Below are 13,940 nucleotides of genomic sequence, written 5' to 3'. Positions count from 1 at the left end.
ACAGCTGCCTTAATGATGTCAAAATTGATTATGATTGAAGTGAGCACAGATGGGAGTGTATGATCTAGAACTCTACTGCTTGAAGTGCTCTACCGGCCTGTCTTTACGACTCGTCGATTTGAGCTACGGTGAAGAAGTTAAGGCATATTGAAGTTTGAGTCGATTGCAGGTCCATACCAGATTAAACAATTACGACTGAGGTGACAATAATGAAATGAATGCACGGGCCTGAAGTGCTCAACTTGTGCAGCGCGCCGGTCTTTTCAGATCAGTGATTGGAGTTACGGTTGCCAAGATATTGGCCGTCCAAGATTCACCGAGGGCCGATTCCATACTAGTCTGATCGGCTTGGGCGGAGTGCCATCTGGGAATTTTACAGCCTCGGCAAGGTTTCTATGCATTTTATGCAGTTTAGGAAGTCTAATGGGATTTACGGCTTGGCAGGCAGAGTCTGGTGTCAGTTGTCAGCATAGTTGAGCTGGTGCGGTTGCCAAGTTATGGGCCGTTAAAGATTCTCCGAGGGCCGGTTCCGTGCCAATGTAGTCTACTCGTCGGGAGTGCCATCTGGGATTTTTGAGATTTATTTGGGTCTTGATATGCGGGAGAAGCAAGTGCTTTAGTAGTATCGTGTTCAAAATTTCGTCTCTTGGAATGAAATAGTGCGAAGGGAGTGCTCCCAGACCAACGCAATCACTTATGCTTGCACCTTGAAGGCGTAATTTCACTAAGAAGCTGATAAGGGCATTACAATTTTTGATAATATTGTTAGTCAAGGACTACTGAAGGAAGTTTTTGTGCTTGGTAATGTTGTGGACGACATGTATGTCTAATGTGGTGCCTTTACGAGGGAAGCCATAGCCTAAAGGCCTCAACCTATGGCCGCCCAAGGGCCATTACAAAGGGCAGCCCATTCAATTAAAGGGACCCTAATTAAAAAGGGTGTGAAGCCAAGCAAGGAGGGGAATGGCGTCGACCAACGAAGCAACCAACAGCGTGGAGGAGAATACGAGCTCGCACAGTGTGCAATGATGCTTGGATGGGAGCAAGGATGAAGCGAGAACCACTCGCCAAAGGCTGGCGCCCTTTCCGGAACTGCTTCCACGCGATTTGGCGTTGGTCCAAAAACTAGTCTGCCACATCACCAGAGGGCTTTTTTTACACTCCCTAGCAACGACGACGCCGTCGTTGCTAAGGGAGTGGGCATTCTATGAATAGAAAACGGGTTTTTTTATTATGGTATGGCAAGAGAAGTGAAGTGCAGAGCCTGAGAAGAAAGTTTGAGGTGGAGGCTGTGGTGGCTCGTTATTGCAGGAGATACTCTACGCGGGCAGGGGCATGCAAAAGAAATGGAGGAGGTAGTTGAGCTTGGGGAGGATCGAAAGCTCTCTCTCTCTTGCTCTCTTTCTCTCTCTCGGCCCTTGTGAAGCTTGAGAGGGCATGAAGCATCAACGACTGGTGAGGAAGAGGAGTTAACAGGTATGCAAGGAAGAAGAGAAGGAGGGCGGGAAGGGATGTGAGGAAGAAGGTGAAAAGATCTTACTCTCTCTCTCTCTCTCTCTCTCTCTCTCTCTCTCTCTCTCTCTCTCTCTCTCTCTCTCTCTCTCTCTCTCTCTCTCTCTCTCTCTCTCTCTCTCTCTCTCTCTCTCTCTCTCTCTCTCTCGCGTTCCCGGCAAGCAAGAAAAGGCATTGAGAATTGGAAAGCGTGAAAAGAAGGAAGATGTTCCCTCTCTCTTGTGCTTGAAAACCAAGAGCAAGAGGGGATTCCAAGAGAGGCTAGAGCAAGCCAAAGAGGAGAAGGCATGCACTTTGATAATAATTGAAGCTTGATGATCGAGGTAGTGAACTGAATTGAAGCTTGCAGAATTCGCGAGGTATTTGAAACAGATCTAGTGACAGAGAAAAATGTCCATCACCGTCATTCGTTAGATATTGAATTAGCATTTTGTTAAGTCCGGTGTCGTTAACGGCCCGATTAATCCTGAACGGGAGCTTAAACTCCTAGTTAGCAGCTGATCCAAGTGACGGTGCTGTTAACAGCCCGCCTTGGCTAAGGACTACGTTTTACTCAAGGTAATATTCAATTAATTGATGATTGCGGCGGTTGTCAGAGCTGTCAGTGTCTCTTGCTCTCTCTCTTTCACACCTCCCACAGCCAGAGTCCTGGCGCCTGCCCGGCTCATGTTTTAAACACATATCCCCCAACATCTTTGGTGAACCCGACGTGAAACGAGCTGGGGTGGGAGGTAAAGATGGAGAATTTAGAGCAGATGATGAAGATGATTGCAGAGTTAAGTGCGAACGGTTTTGATGATAAGTCAACAGTTCCAAATTTTGCAAAGAAACTTCAATTGATTCAAGGATCTCTGCTTGAAATAGAGACCGTAAAGAAGAAAAATGAAATGGATGAAGCTTTGGATGCAGCTTTAGATGCAATATACGATGAAAGATGACTCTTTGGTGGATACGATCCAGAGGGCTACCTAGAGTGCTTATGAGCTGGAGACCAAGGTAAGAGGGATACCAGAAGAGTTGATGTTCAAATCTTTTGAGCAGTTAGTGAGTTTAGATGTGAAGGAGAAGATTCAAGAGGTTACTAGAGCTTGCGATGATGACTGGGAGTATTTCAAAGAAGCTATTGTGCAAGTACGTTATGAGCAGTATGAAAGCTATCAAGAACAGAGTGCAAGTCTATGGGACTACGTAGATATCCGAGGACAAGTACGATCAAAGTTAGAAGCTATGATCGATGAGTGTATTGTGCAGGATGCTACCTTCTTACACGCTAATGATGAAGACATAGACAAAGCGGTGTATGCAAGGTTGGGTTTTGCAGATGTCGTGCATGAAGTAGAAGTCCTTGAGAGTGAGTCTCTACAGCCTCAAGTAGAAGTCCTTGAGGGTGAGTCTCTCCAGCCTCAAACTACAGAGGGTGAATTTTGCAAAGAACATACACTTGTAGTACAGGTAGAAAAGAAATCATGGGATCAAAACAATGAATTGGCTAAATCTCGGGAAGAAATTGTGCAGGTGAATGAGTGTAGCCATATTCAAGAAGACGTGCATCAATATTCAGTTACCGCTGATACTTTTTCTATTGAACCTGAATTAGAGCAAAATTTTTCTGGTGCAGATTTTGCCATAGAGGTGATTGATGATACTAGTAGAGGTTTTGCCAAAGAGTTGATTAATGATACAGATATCATAGGTCAAAGCAGGGCTATTGTTGAGAGCAGCCAGACCATGGAGTTTGGTATACCAGATTTACCGAATTTGGATGTACAAAATTTTGAGGACTTGGCTAAGCAAGAGTATGTGCTTGATTCAGAGGGGGTGCAGACTCCTTCATTGACAAGCTTTTGTGAAGCACAACCACCAAATGGAAAACTGATCTTGCACGTGATTATGATGATTCAGAGGGGGTGCAGACTCCTTTGATACGCTTTTGTGACCTAGAGCTACCGATCTGGCAGACTGATCGTGAATTTGTTGATGATATAGAAGGGGAGCAACCCTCTTCTCTATTGAGAATTTGTGACACAGGGCTCACACCATGGCAGAATGGTCATGAATTTGATGATGCTGATTCAGAGGGGGTGCATAGTGAAGTGCAATCTCTTGATGTTGAATATGATTGTGTTTCATTGTGCCGATGATACAGACAGAGCAGTAGATGAAATTTTCAATGTGCATGTTGAACTTTGTGCTACAGAAGTGCAAAGATATCTGGATGAGGGTGAAAGACTTAAAGAGCAATTCACAGCAGATGCATTTAGTATGCATGTCACATGTGGAAGTCTTAGTTTACAGCAGCCTGAGATGTGCAAGATGGAGGGACCTTCTCAAGCGGTGGACCTAGATCTTATGTTCTTATTGGACGAAGCTTTGGAAGGGTTCTCAAATACATATGCTAAGGATGTCAATCAATTTATATTCATGCATGAGCAAGTTTGTTCAGATGCAGTTGATGATAACCTTATGCAGTTGTTGGATGATGATCTACTTGATTTTACACCTCTACGAGATAGAGAATTGTTTTTTGATGTATCTTTTGAGCCTAATGAAGAGGATTTTACCAGAGACTTGATGTATTCATATATACATGATTGGGGTTCCAATACTAGTGAGAGTGAAGGTGCATTGCCAATGCTTTTACCTGTGATTGATGATTGACAATTGGATGAGCCAGTTGCACAAGGGATATGGCAATATCTAGTGTTGCCTGATGTTATATGGAATCTGATGTTACCCTATGATCTAGGGGATTTTGAGCTATCTTTTGACCCAGGAGGTGACAGATATATGCATGATCTTTGGCAATTGACTTGTGGGCTAATCTATGTTTATGCTGTAATGATTGGAAATTATTGTGTTTTCCCTATGATCCTAGAGGATGGTGCAAAATTTTTAAAGGAATGTTCACAGTGGGGCAAATGATTGGGTTTCCATTTGATCCTGGGGCCTACTAAAGTGCAAAGTGGCAGATTTGAAGAGTACCAGTTATCTGTTGAAGCAGGTTTCATGGTACAAGGTTTTGTTTCCTAGATCTATGCTAAGTTAGAAGAGTTTTTGGTTATGCGTTCAATAAGATTACATGGCTGGCTTCCAGTTGACTTCTTTGGACAATTGAGCAGTGTCGTGAGGAAAGTGGAAATTAAGGCAAAGATTAGGTACTTTTCCTATTCTTCCAGTTGGGTTTTGGTGGCCTTTTTAAGTGCAAGATGTTCATTATTGGTGCAAGACTTTCCATGAAAGTCAAGCCATGGAAAAAAAAAGGTTGGTTGCAGAATCATAAGGAGTTGTCATTGCTCAAAATGCGTTTGAAAAGTGGGGTTTGGATGCCATTGGTACGCTTTCCAAGTCAACTAGTAGCAAGAAGTACATTTTTGTGGCCATTGATTATCTTACCAGGTGGGTAAAGGTGAAAGCAATTAAAGAGGTAAATGCTCATACAATGGCTTAATTCATTTTTTATTGCATTTGTTGTTAAGTATGGAGCCTGATTTACCCTTGTAATTTTATGTGGTAAAAGCGCACATTTGTAAGGCCCCCATTATGAGAGAAGTCATCGTGCGTGAAGGAAAATCACTCACCGGAAACCAAAATTTTCACGGACAAGAATAAGGGGAAACTTTAGAGGCCGGAATATTCCTTTTCGTCGGTTATTATGGCCGGACGGCGGCCGGAAAGTGGTCGGAAAACAACCGGTCGGTTGGCCGGTGGCCGGTAGTCAATGGCCGGTGGTCGAAAGTCAATGGCCGGTGGCCGGTGGCCGAATTCAAAAGTGGACTTGTCTTCTCAAGGGCGGCCACACATGGGCGGATTGGAGGGTCTGATTTGGACTTATTCACACAAGGGCGGCTACACATGGCTGTCTCTCATAAGAGAGGGCAGCCCTTTTGGCCTATAAAAGGAGTCCATTTCTACACACATTTCATAGTGTGAAGTTGATGCAACAAGGTGAGTGTGAGGTGGTGAGAGTGAAGCAAGGCGGGAGATCTATCAAGGGTTTAATCCCTTTGTAAACTACTTCTTCTTTTGAAGTGTTAAAGCCATTGAGTGGCTGCTTTCTTGTGGATGTAGCCCACATTGGGTGAACCACGTATATCGTGTGTACTCTCTCTCTCTCTCTCTCTCTCTACTCTATAATCTCTTGTGTGTGAAATCTATCTCTCTCCATTAAGTAATCTATTCAAAAATCTATTTAGCTACATCTTATTTTCGAACATTTGTTGCCGTTATCCAGTACCTTCGGAGTGGAGCTTCGGTATTGATTTCTGATAGAGTTCAAGAATTTTGAAGAAAATTGGTGCATACATGAGTTGAAAAGTTGGGTATCCAACACAGATTTTCTTCACCCTCAATGCAATAGCTTGGTTGAAAGTGCCAATGGGTAGATTATCACGATGCTTACGAAGTATGTGTACAAATAGGTAGAGGGTTGGGAATCTAACCTTGAAAAGTGTTTGTGGGCTTACAGGACATCCTGCAAGGTTTCCATTAATTTTACTTCGTACGAGTTAGTTTATGGCAAAGAGGGAGTACTGCTTGTGTATGCCTACTTGTGCATGCTTGTGGGCTTGAGGACATCCCACAGGGTTTCCATTGACTTTACCTTCTATGAGTTGGTTCATGGCAAAGAATCACTACTGCAAGGTATGTTAACACAAGCCAATGAGATGTTTACTTTCCTTGAGGTGTTACACATGGATAGGGAAGTAGTGGTAGATTTCTAAGTGAAACAAAGGGAAAATCAAGTTGCAAACTTCAACTAAAACTTGCTAGACAAGAAGATACGGGAAGGAGATTTGGTGATGAAGTATAAACGGTTCTTGATTTCACCTTCCAAGAGAAGTTTAAGAGGAAGTTGAGAGGACCATATAAAGTGTACAAGGATTTCCCTGATGTTATCTACCACCTAGAATGGTAAACATCTTAGGAACAAAGGGGGAACAAATACCGTGGGGTGCATCTCAAGTTGTACTTTGACAGGGAATTAGTGCCAAAAGGGCATCAAATTGATTGGGGAACCCGCTTAAAGTGGACTTGTAGGACATCAAAATAAAACATTGTACATATTGTTGTCGATTTTTCATGTTTGCTCAGTTATTTGTTTAGTTTTTTAGATTCAATGTCAATAAGAACCTTTTTATATTGAACATAAATTTTCAACTCGTGGGTTGGGCAATTATGGTATAACCAAAAAGTGTCAAAGATAGAAGAGGGTATAAGCCAAGCCAAGGTCATAAACAGGTTCAAGCCAAAGTGCAAGAGCAAGTATGAGTGGTTAGTACAATGAAACATATCTAGAGTTGCGTGTTTGGTATTTTTTGGGTTGGGAATTCATGCTCCAGGAACAATCAATATGAATGCTAGAATATTCTAAAATTGTAGAGATAAAGTTTCTCAAGGTGATCTTCAGGGCGCTCTCCAAGCTTGTCAAGACAGCTCACCAATTGGAGTTATAATGATATAGATATTGCGGTTTGAAGAATATGATGGTTTACAAAATCTGTATCAGGTGGGACAAGTGCGGAAATGGTTAGACACACATGCATGGTGATAGTACTGAAGTGGTTGATTTGTGGTGCATGCTCGCCTTTTCAAATTTGCAATCAGAGTCCAAAGGCTCACGCTATAAGATGATGAAGATTTATCAAGGGTCGGTTCTACACTCATTTGATCGCCTCAAGAACCATGGCATCAATGTTCAAGATCACTACAATTTTCAAAGGTAGTATGTAGGATGTAAAGCACACTAAAAGCTACAAAATGTTGATCAAAGCCCTAAGCAGTGAGATATGACTAGTCAAAGTCAGCAAGTTATAGTGGTAGCTATTGATCAAATGGTTTTAAAGAGAGAGAGAGAGAGAGAGAGAGAGAGAGAGAAATAGAAAGATAGATGTTATTATCGTCCTCGGAGGTCAATATGACCTATGCGACAAAAGTTACATGTGATGTAGTATATGTATGGCTGATAAGTGACTCTCAATGCTCCAAAATTGTGGTGATGAGAGTCGCAATGGAGAGCCCACACTGTGGTTGGGAGAGGAGAGTGTGTAGGTCTAAGCTACGGATGAAAATGTGAGAGAAGCAAGTTTGGATGTGACCAAAAACCGAGCACTCGAGTAGTGTGTGTTACTCAGATTCTCAAACTTGCAATGAGCATAATATGCACAGTCGATTTAACTCTTCTCCATTGCCCCAACGCCCTATCTCCCATCGAAGGAAATGGGAGCGAAGCCAAATGGTTGCGATAGTGCGCATCACCGACAAGGGGATAGGCTCAAGCATGTAAGTGTGAGTACGGTTTCCTCTTTCATCAATAAACATGGTTTTGTAGTTGTGGGCAATATGGGTGGTGTAATGTATGAAGCGTGACCCACCAGATTTCTCCCAAGACATAATATATTGGTGTTGTAAAAAATCTTCATTCACTTGGGAGCCAATTGAAGCATCATGTAGCAAGTGTAATGCATCCCATCTCCCAAACCACTTCTTTATGTCTTGCATCCATCCCGTGCTCAAGATCTTGCTTTTATGGGTCTTTTGAACTTTTTTCCTTGCTTCCCATGCAATTGTAGGAAGTCAATGTGAGGGGTTTTGACGCATCTTTATCATGTACTCCACAAGCCTTTCCATGCCCATAACCTCAATTGGAAGAGATCCCAACTCAATAAGTAGGAGCATATATGGTGTTTCTGTCTTAACTAGGAGAAAGTTTGTAACAAAACACTTTTGGACATTCTCAAACTCTTTCCAAGTAGACTTTGAGATGCTCCCACCCCACACTTCAACTCCATAAAGAAGAACCGGTGTCACCAATGCATCAAAAAGATACTTCTTGAGAACCCAACACTTGATGTTTCCCGCATTACACATGTTCTCAAATGCATAATATGCTCTCTTTCCTTCTTCAAAACAGTGCATAGCACATTCATGCCACTTGTGATTGGACAGAACCTCAAGCCAAGGTACTTAAAGCTCTCAACAACTTCAAGTGTCTCATTGTTGTACACAATGCATGGCTTCTCCTTATGGTTGGTTTTCACAAGCATAACCTTTGTTTTGGATTCATTCAAAATCAGCCAGCTATGCAAGAAAAAGTTCTCAAGGACAACCATAAGCTTTTGTGCATCTTCTAAAGTGTGTGCTAGAAGCACTACATCATCCGCATACAACAAAAGCATGATTACCACATTACAAATAGTGACCTCTTCAATGCCTTCTTCTTGCATAAAGTCAAGTACCATTTGTACCAATTGATGGATGCATAGACCAAAGACAGTTGGTGACAACGGACATCCTTGTTTAGCCCCAATAGTGCATAAAAAATTTCTAAAATTTCTCTTCCCATGGCACAAATGACAAATCACCTTCTCATAGATTCGAGAAACCGCAAGCATAAACTCACTTGGAAATTGGATTTCTTCCATCCTTCTCCACAAATTTTTACGTGGAATCATATCAAAGTCTTTCTTAAAGCCCACAAAACAACAATACAATCGCTTGCCTTCCAATCGACTTTCCTCCATGAGAACACGAAGAGTGACAAGATGATCAATGGTGCTATGGCATAGGCAAAAACCTCGGGGGATTCACCATGGAAAACATACCTCACCACGTAAGTGCAGGTGGAGGGTTTTTTTTAATAAGTTACATAAGCGTATAGGCATCTCCCAAGCCTAAAAATAAGAGAGGGAGTATCATATTTGGGAGGTAGGACCTGACCCGGGTTGATTACTTGTAATGATTGGGCATTGATGTGCATTAGAACTTGGATGAATCTAGGGAAAAAAGTTTTATCAAGTCACACGTTAAATTCTGCATCAAGCGGATCATAGATAAGGAGTGATTTGGAGCAGGTCAAGGGTTGATTTACACTAGATTTGGATGGTCAAAATTGGACGAGTAGCCATAGTGCAGGTTGATCGGGCACATAGTTTGAAATTCAAACTAAGACACATTGAGGGCACATCTAGTTATCAATAGAAGTGGTTTCTTAGTACATTTTCAAACACTATGCTACAGTACACTCTTTGACTAGTTCTACTCAGTTAGAACATGTGAGACCTAAACATTATATGTAAGATAGGAGGTATGATAGTTTTCTTCATTGATTGTCGTATAAGCGTAGAAAGGGGGGTCATATTCCCTACTATGAGTCGTATATAGGGGTTTTATCAAAGTTGTCCACTTGCGCAGGTGGCGTCCCATTTTACATGTAGAGTGAATCCCCCGAGGCAAAAACCCTCTTGTCCCTTTGCACGCTTTTCATTATCTTCAGTCCAATCACCCAATTTCATCTCTATTATGCACCCAAACAACTTTGCCATAAGAGACCCAATCATTATGATCCGGTAGTTGCTTACATTCTTTACATCCCCTCCTTTATGCAAAGGCTTAACCCAATTAGTACTCCAATCTTAAGGCATACCATGTTGAAGTGCAAGGTTGAACATACCTTACATCCACTCATGGGTAAAATATCCCGTCCATTTGATCATCTCCGGTTTGATACCTTGAAGATCTCCTGCTTTGCGAGTGGATAACTTTTCAAGCCCACCGCATGCATTCTCAATAGTAAAAAAAGAAGGCATACATGGGAGTAAACCATAAAATGTCATTTTTTCCTCATTTGCTTGCTCATATAATTTCCTACAATGTGTGTACGTATCCGCAAGACTCAAGTTACCAAATTTCTCAACCACTTGTCCCTCAATTTTCTCCAAAATCTTCCACATGCATGTACGTTTTCTTGGACTTGAAAAAGTTGTTGATTTACTTCCCATATTCTTCTCTTCTTTTGAATCAATGCCTTGTATGTATGCAAATGACTTTGATAGTTGTCTTTGTCCATAATTGCATCAAGCTTTATCAAGGACTTTCGAGCATCTTGACATTCTTTATCAAACCACCTTTTGCGTGATCTATCTCTGTTGATACCATGGAGATGCTTTATGGCAAAGCATTCTTCGGCACAATAATAAATAACTTTTTTGAAAGATTCCCATTTAGTTTCGAATGGTGCATATTTTTGAAACTTTGTCTTCCATAATCTTTGCTCAACCATTTCAATGTACATTGGTGCCTGTTTAAAATCCATACATAGTGATAATTTCTCTTTCCTTTGGCTGAGATTATCATGCTTAGTTGCTTCTCCATATGAAACGTCAATACATAAGGTGCGATGGTCTGATTCCGGGGTCCATTGGCCAAACATAAAACTCTTCATGTGATACATGTAACATGATGGCTTCGGAGAGTATCATATAGTCAATCACATTGTCCCCATTATGTCTCCTACATGTAAATCCATTGGTTCCACTCCACAGAGATACACCATTGGCAATGAGCATACCCGTGCTATTACACATGTGTAGAAGTAACTTTCCATAGTGATCCGGCTCTTTCTCATCCATTGAAGTATGATCATACAAGTGAACTTCCTCCAACTCCCTTGAAATGTATGGCATATGAAATTGTTAAGTATCATGTTGCAATGTTTTTGTGCGAGCATTCATATCCCCAAATGCAATAACATCACCTTCACCTTTGAAATAAGCAATATCCTTTCCTAAATCAAAAAATGGATGATCTCTATCCATGCAAGCATAAAAGGGGGAATCATGATGAGGAATGTAGCAACCGGCTACAAAAATGGGTGCTCTTTGTTCCACTCCACAGAGATACACCATTGGCAATGAGCATACCCGTGCTATTACACATGTGTAGAAGTAACTTTCCATAGTGATCCGGCTCTTTCTCATCCATTGAAGTATGATCATACAAGTGAACTTCCTCCAACTCCCTTGAAATGTATGGCATATGAAATTGTTAAATATCATGTTCCAATGTTTTTGTGCGAGCATTCATATCCCCAAATGCAATAACATCACCTTCACCTTTGAAATAATCAATATCCTTTCCTAAATCAAAAAATGGATGATCTCTATCCATGCAAGCATAAAAGGGGGAATCATGATGAGGAATGTAGCAACCGGCTACAAAAATGGGTGCTCTTTTTGGTGTCATAATCTTCAACCATACATAACGTTTGTACCGGTCATCTTTCACAATTGATACAAAATCTTTCAATCCTTTCTTAACCATACATGCTACCCCTTCTTTTCCTCTTCATTGCTTGTGATTCTTGACCACATCAATGAATGTACATTGTAATCCTCCAAGCTGTTAATCCTTTGTGTATCATGCTCCCAAGTTTCAACAAGAAGTACAACATCGGCTTTGCTTGTTAGTTCATCAATGCCAACCCCCGCATTCCATGGGTATCCGTTACAATTCCAAAATCATATTTTCAATTGTAACTTGGTCTCATAGGTCACGCATCTCTATTTGCTCAAGGGACTTGCCTCCTCCTTGGGCACATTTTCTTCATGAGAGATCTCCTTGTTTTTCTTAGTCTTTTTCTCATATGCCTTGTGAAGCATATTTTGTTGATTAATAGAGCGATCTTCACATACCCAAACAAAGCACTATAGTTCTAGATCATACACTCCCATCTGTGCTCACTTCAAGCATAATCAATTTTGGCATCATTAAGGCATCTGTTGGACCTTTTAAGCCGCATCTGGCATACATTAATCATTAAACATGTCTTGTTAACAAGCCCTCATCACTGACCATTAATCAAGTAGGCTTTCAATAAGCTTGATCTGCATCTTCTTGGTATATTTCCTAGCATGGGAGCGGAGCTTCACGACATCCACCCCCTCTGAACCTGCACAGCCTCTGGTCTGTGCCAACAACACTTCAATCTGCATCTACTACAGGTACCTTAAGCTCTTGCGATCATCAGACTCACATAACTGGTAAACATATGAAAAATGAAATAAGGCTTATACCCTATTATCAATGTTCTAGCTTAACCATTAGACAGTTGTCCATTAAAAATCTCTGAACTGTATCTATTATATCTTCAAAGCATTCTATTATGGATAACCTGTTTAGTGAACCCGGCCAAACTCAAGTGCTTCAGTTAATGATGCACACGGCTTGACCATTAAGCTCTCTTTAAGTAACCCTGTCAAGCTCAAGTATGCCTTACTTTGTCTGCACACGGAATGGTTGTCAAGTCCTTTACCTCAAGTTCTGTTAGCAGAACCAACTCAAAAAAATGTGAAGATACTTCATCAATTCTCCAAAGAAGTCAACTGGAAGCCAGCCATGTAATCTTATTGAACGCATAACCAAAAACTCTTCTAACTTAGAATAGATCTAGGAAACAAAACCTTGTAATATGAAACCTGCTTCAACAGATAACTGGTACTCTTCAAATCTGCAACTTTGCACTTTAGTAGGCCCCAGGATCAAATGGAAACCCAATCATTTGCCCCACTGTGAGGATTCCTTTAAAAATTTTGCACCATCCTCCAGGATCATACAGAAAACACAATAATTTCCTATCATTACAGCATAAACATAGATTAGCCCACAAACCTTCATGCAAACCACCTGGATCATATGGCATATAAGTCAATTGCCCAGGATCATGCATATATCTGTCACCTCCTGGGTCAAAAGCTAGCTCAAAATCCCCTACATCATAGGGTAACATCAGATTCCATATAGCATCAGACAACAGTAGATACTGCCATATCCCTTGTGCAACTGGCTCATCCAATTGTCGATCATCAATCATAGGTAAAAGCATTGGCAATGCACCTTCACTCTCACTAGTACTGGAATCCCAATCATGTATATCTGAATACATCAAGTCTCTGGTAAAATCCTCTTCATTAGGCTCAAAAGATACATCAGAAAATAATTCTCTATCTCGTAGAGGCGCAAAATCAAGTAGAGCATCATCCAACAACTGCATAAGGTTATCATCAACTGCATCTAAACAAACTTGCTCATGCATGAATATAAATTGATTGACATCCTTAGCATATGTATTTGAGAACCCTTTCAAAGCTTCGTCCAATAAGAACATAAGATCTAGGTCCACCGCTTGAGAAGGTCCCTCCATCTTTACATATCAGGTTGCTGTAAACTAAGATTTCCACGTGTGAGCATACTAAATGCATCTGTTGTAAATTGCTCTTTAATTCTTTCACCCTCATCCAGATATCTTTGCACTTCTGTAGCACAAAGTTCAGCATGCACATTGAAAATTTCATCTACTGCTCTGTCTGTATCATCGGCACAATGAAACCAATCATATTCAACATCAAGAGATTGCACTTCACTATGCACCCCCTCTGAATCAGCATCATCAAATTCATGATCGTTCTGCCATAGTGTGAGCCCCATGTCACTAATTCTTAATAGAGAAGAGGTTTGCTCCCCTTCTAAATCATCAGCAAATTCAGGATCAGTCTGCCAGATCGGTAGCTCTAGGTCACCTCTCTCAATGTGTGTGTGCTTTCTTTGTGTATGCATGTGTGTGTGCGTTTTTTGTTTATGCTTGTGCTCTCTCT

Source organism: Adiantum capillus-veneris, chromosome 9 (genome assembly GCF_014529385.1).
Source record: "Adiantum capillus-veneris isolate H3 chromosome 9, ASM1452938v2, whole genome shotgun sequence".
Lineage (NCBI taxonomy): Eukaryota > Viridiplantae > Streptophyta > Polypodiopsida > Polypodiales > Pteridaceae > Adiantum > Adiantum capillus-veneris.
Note: the sequence above shows the minus strand (reverse complement) of the source record.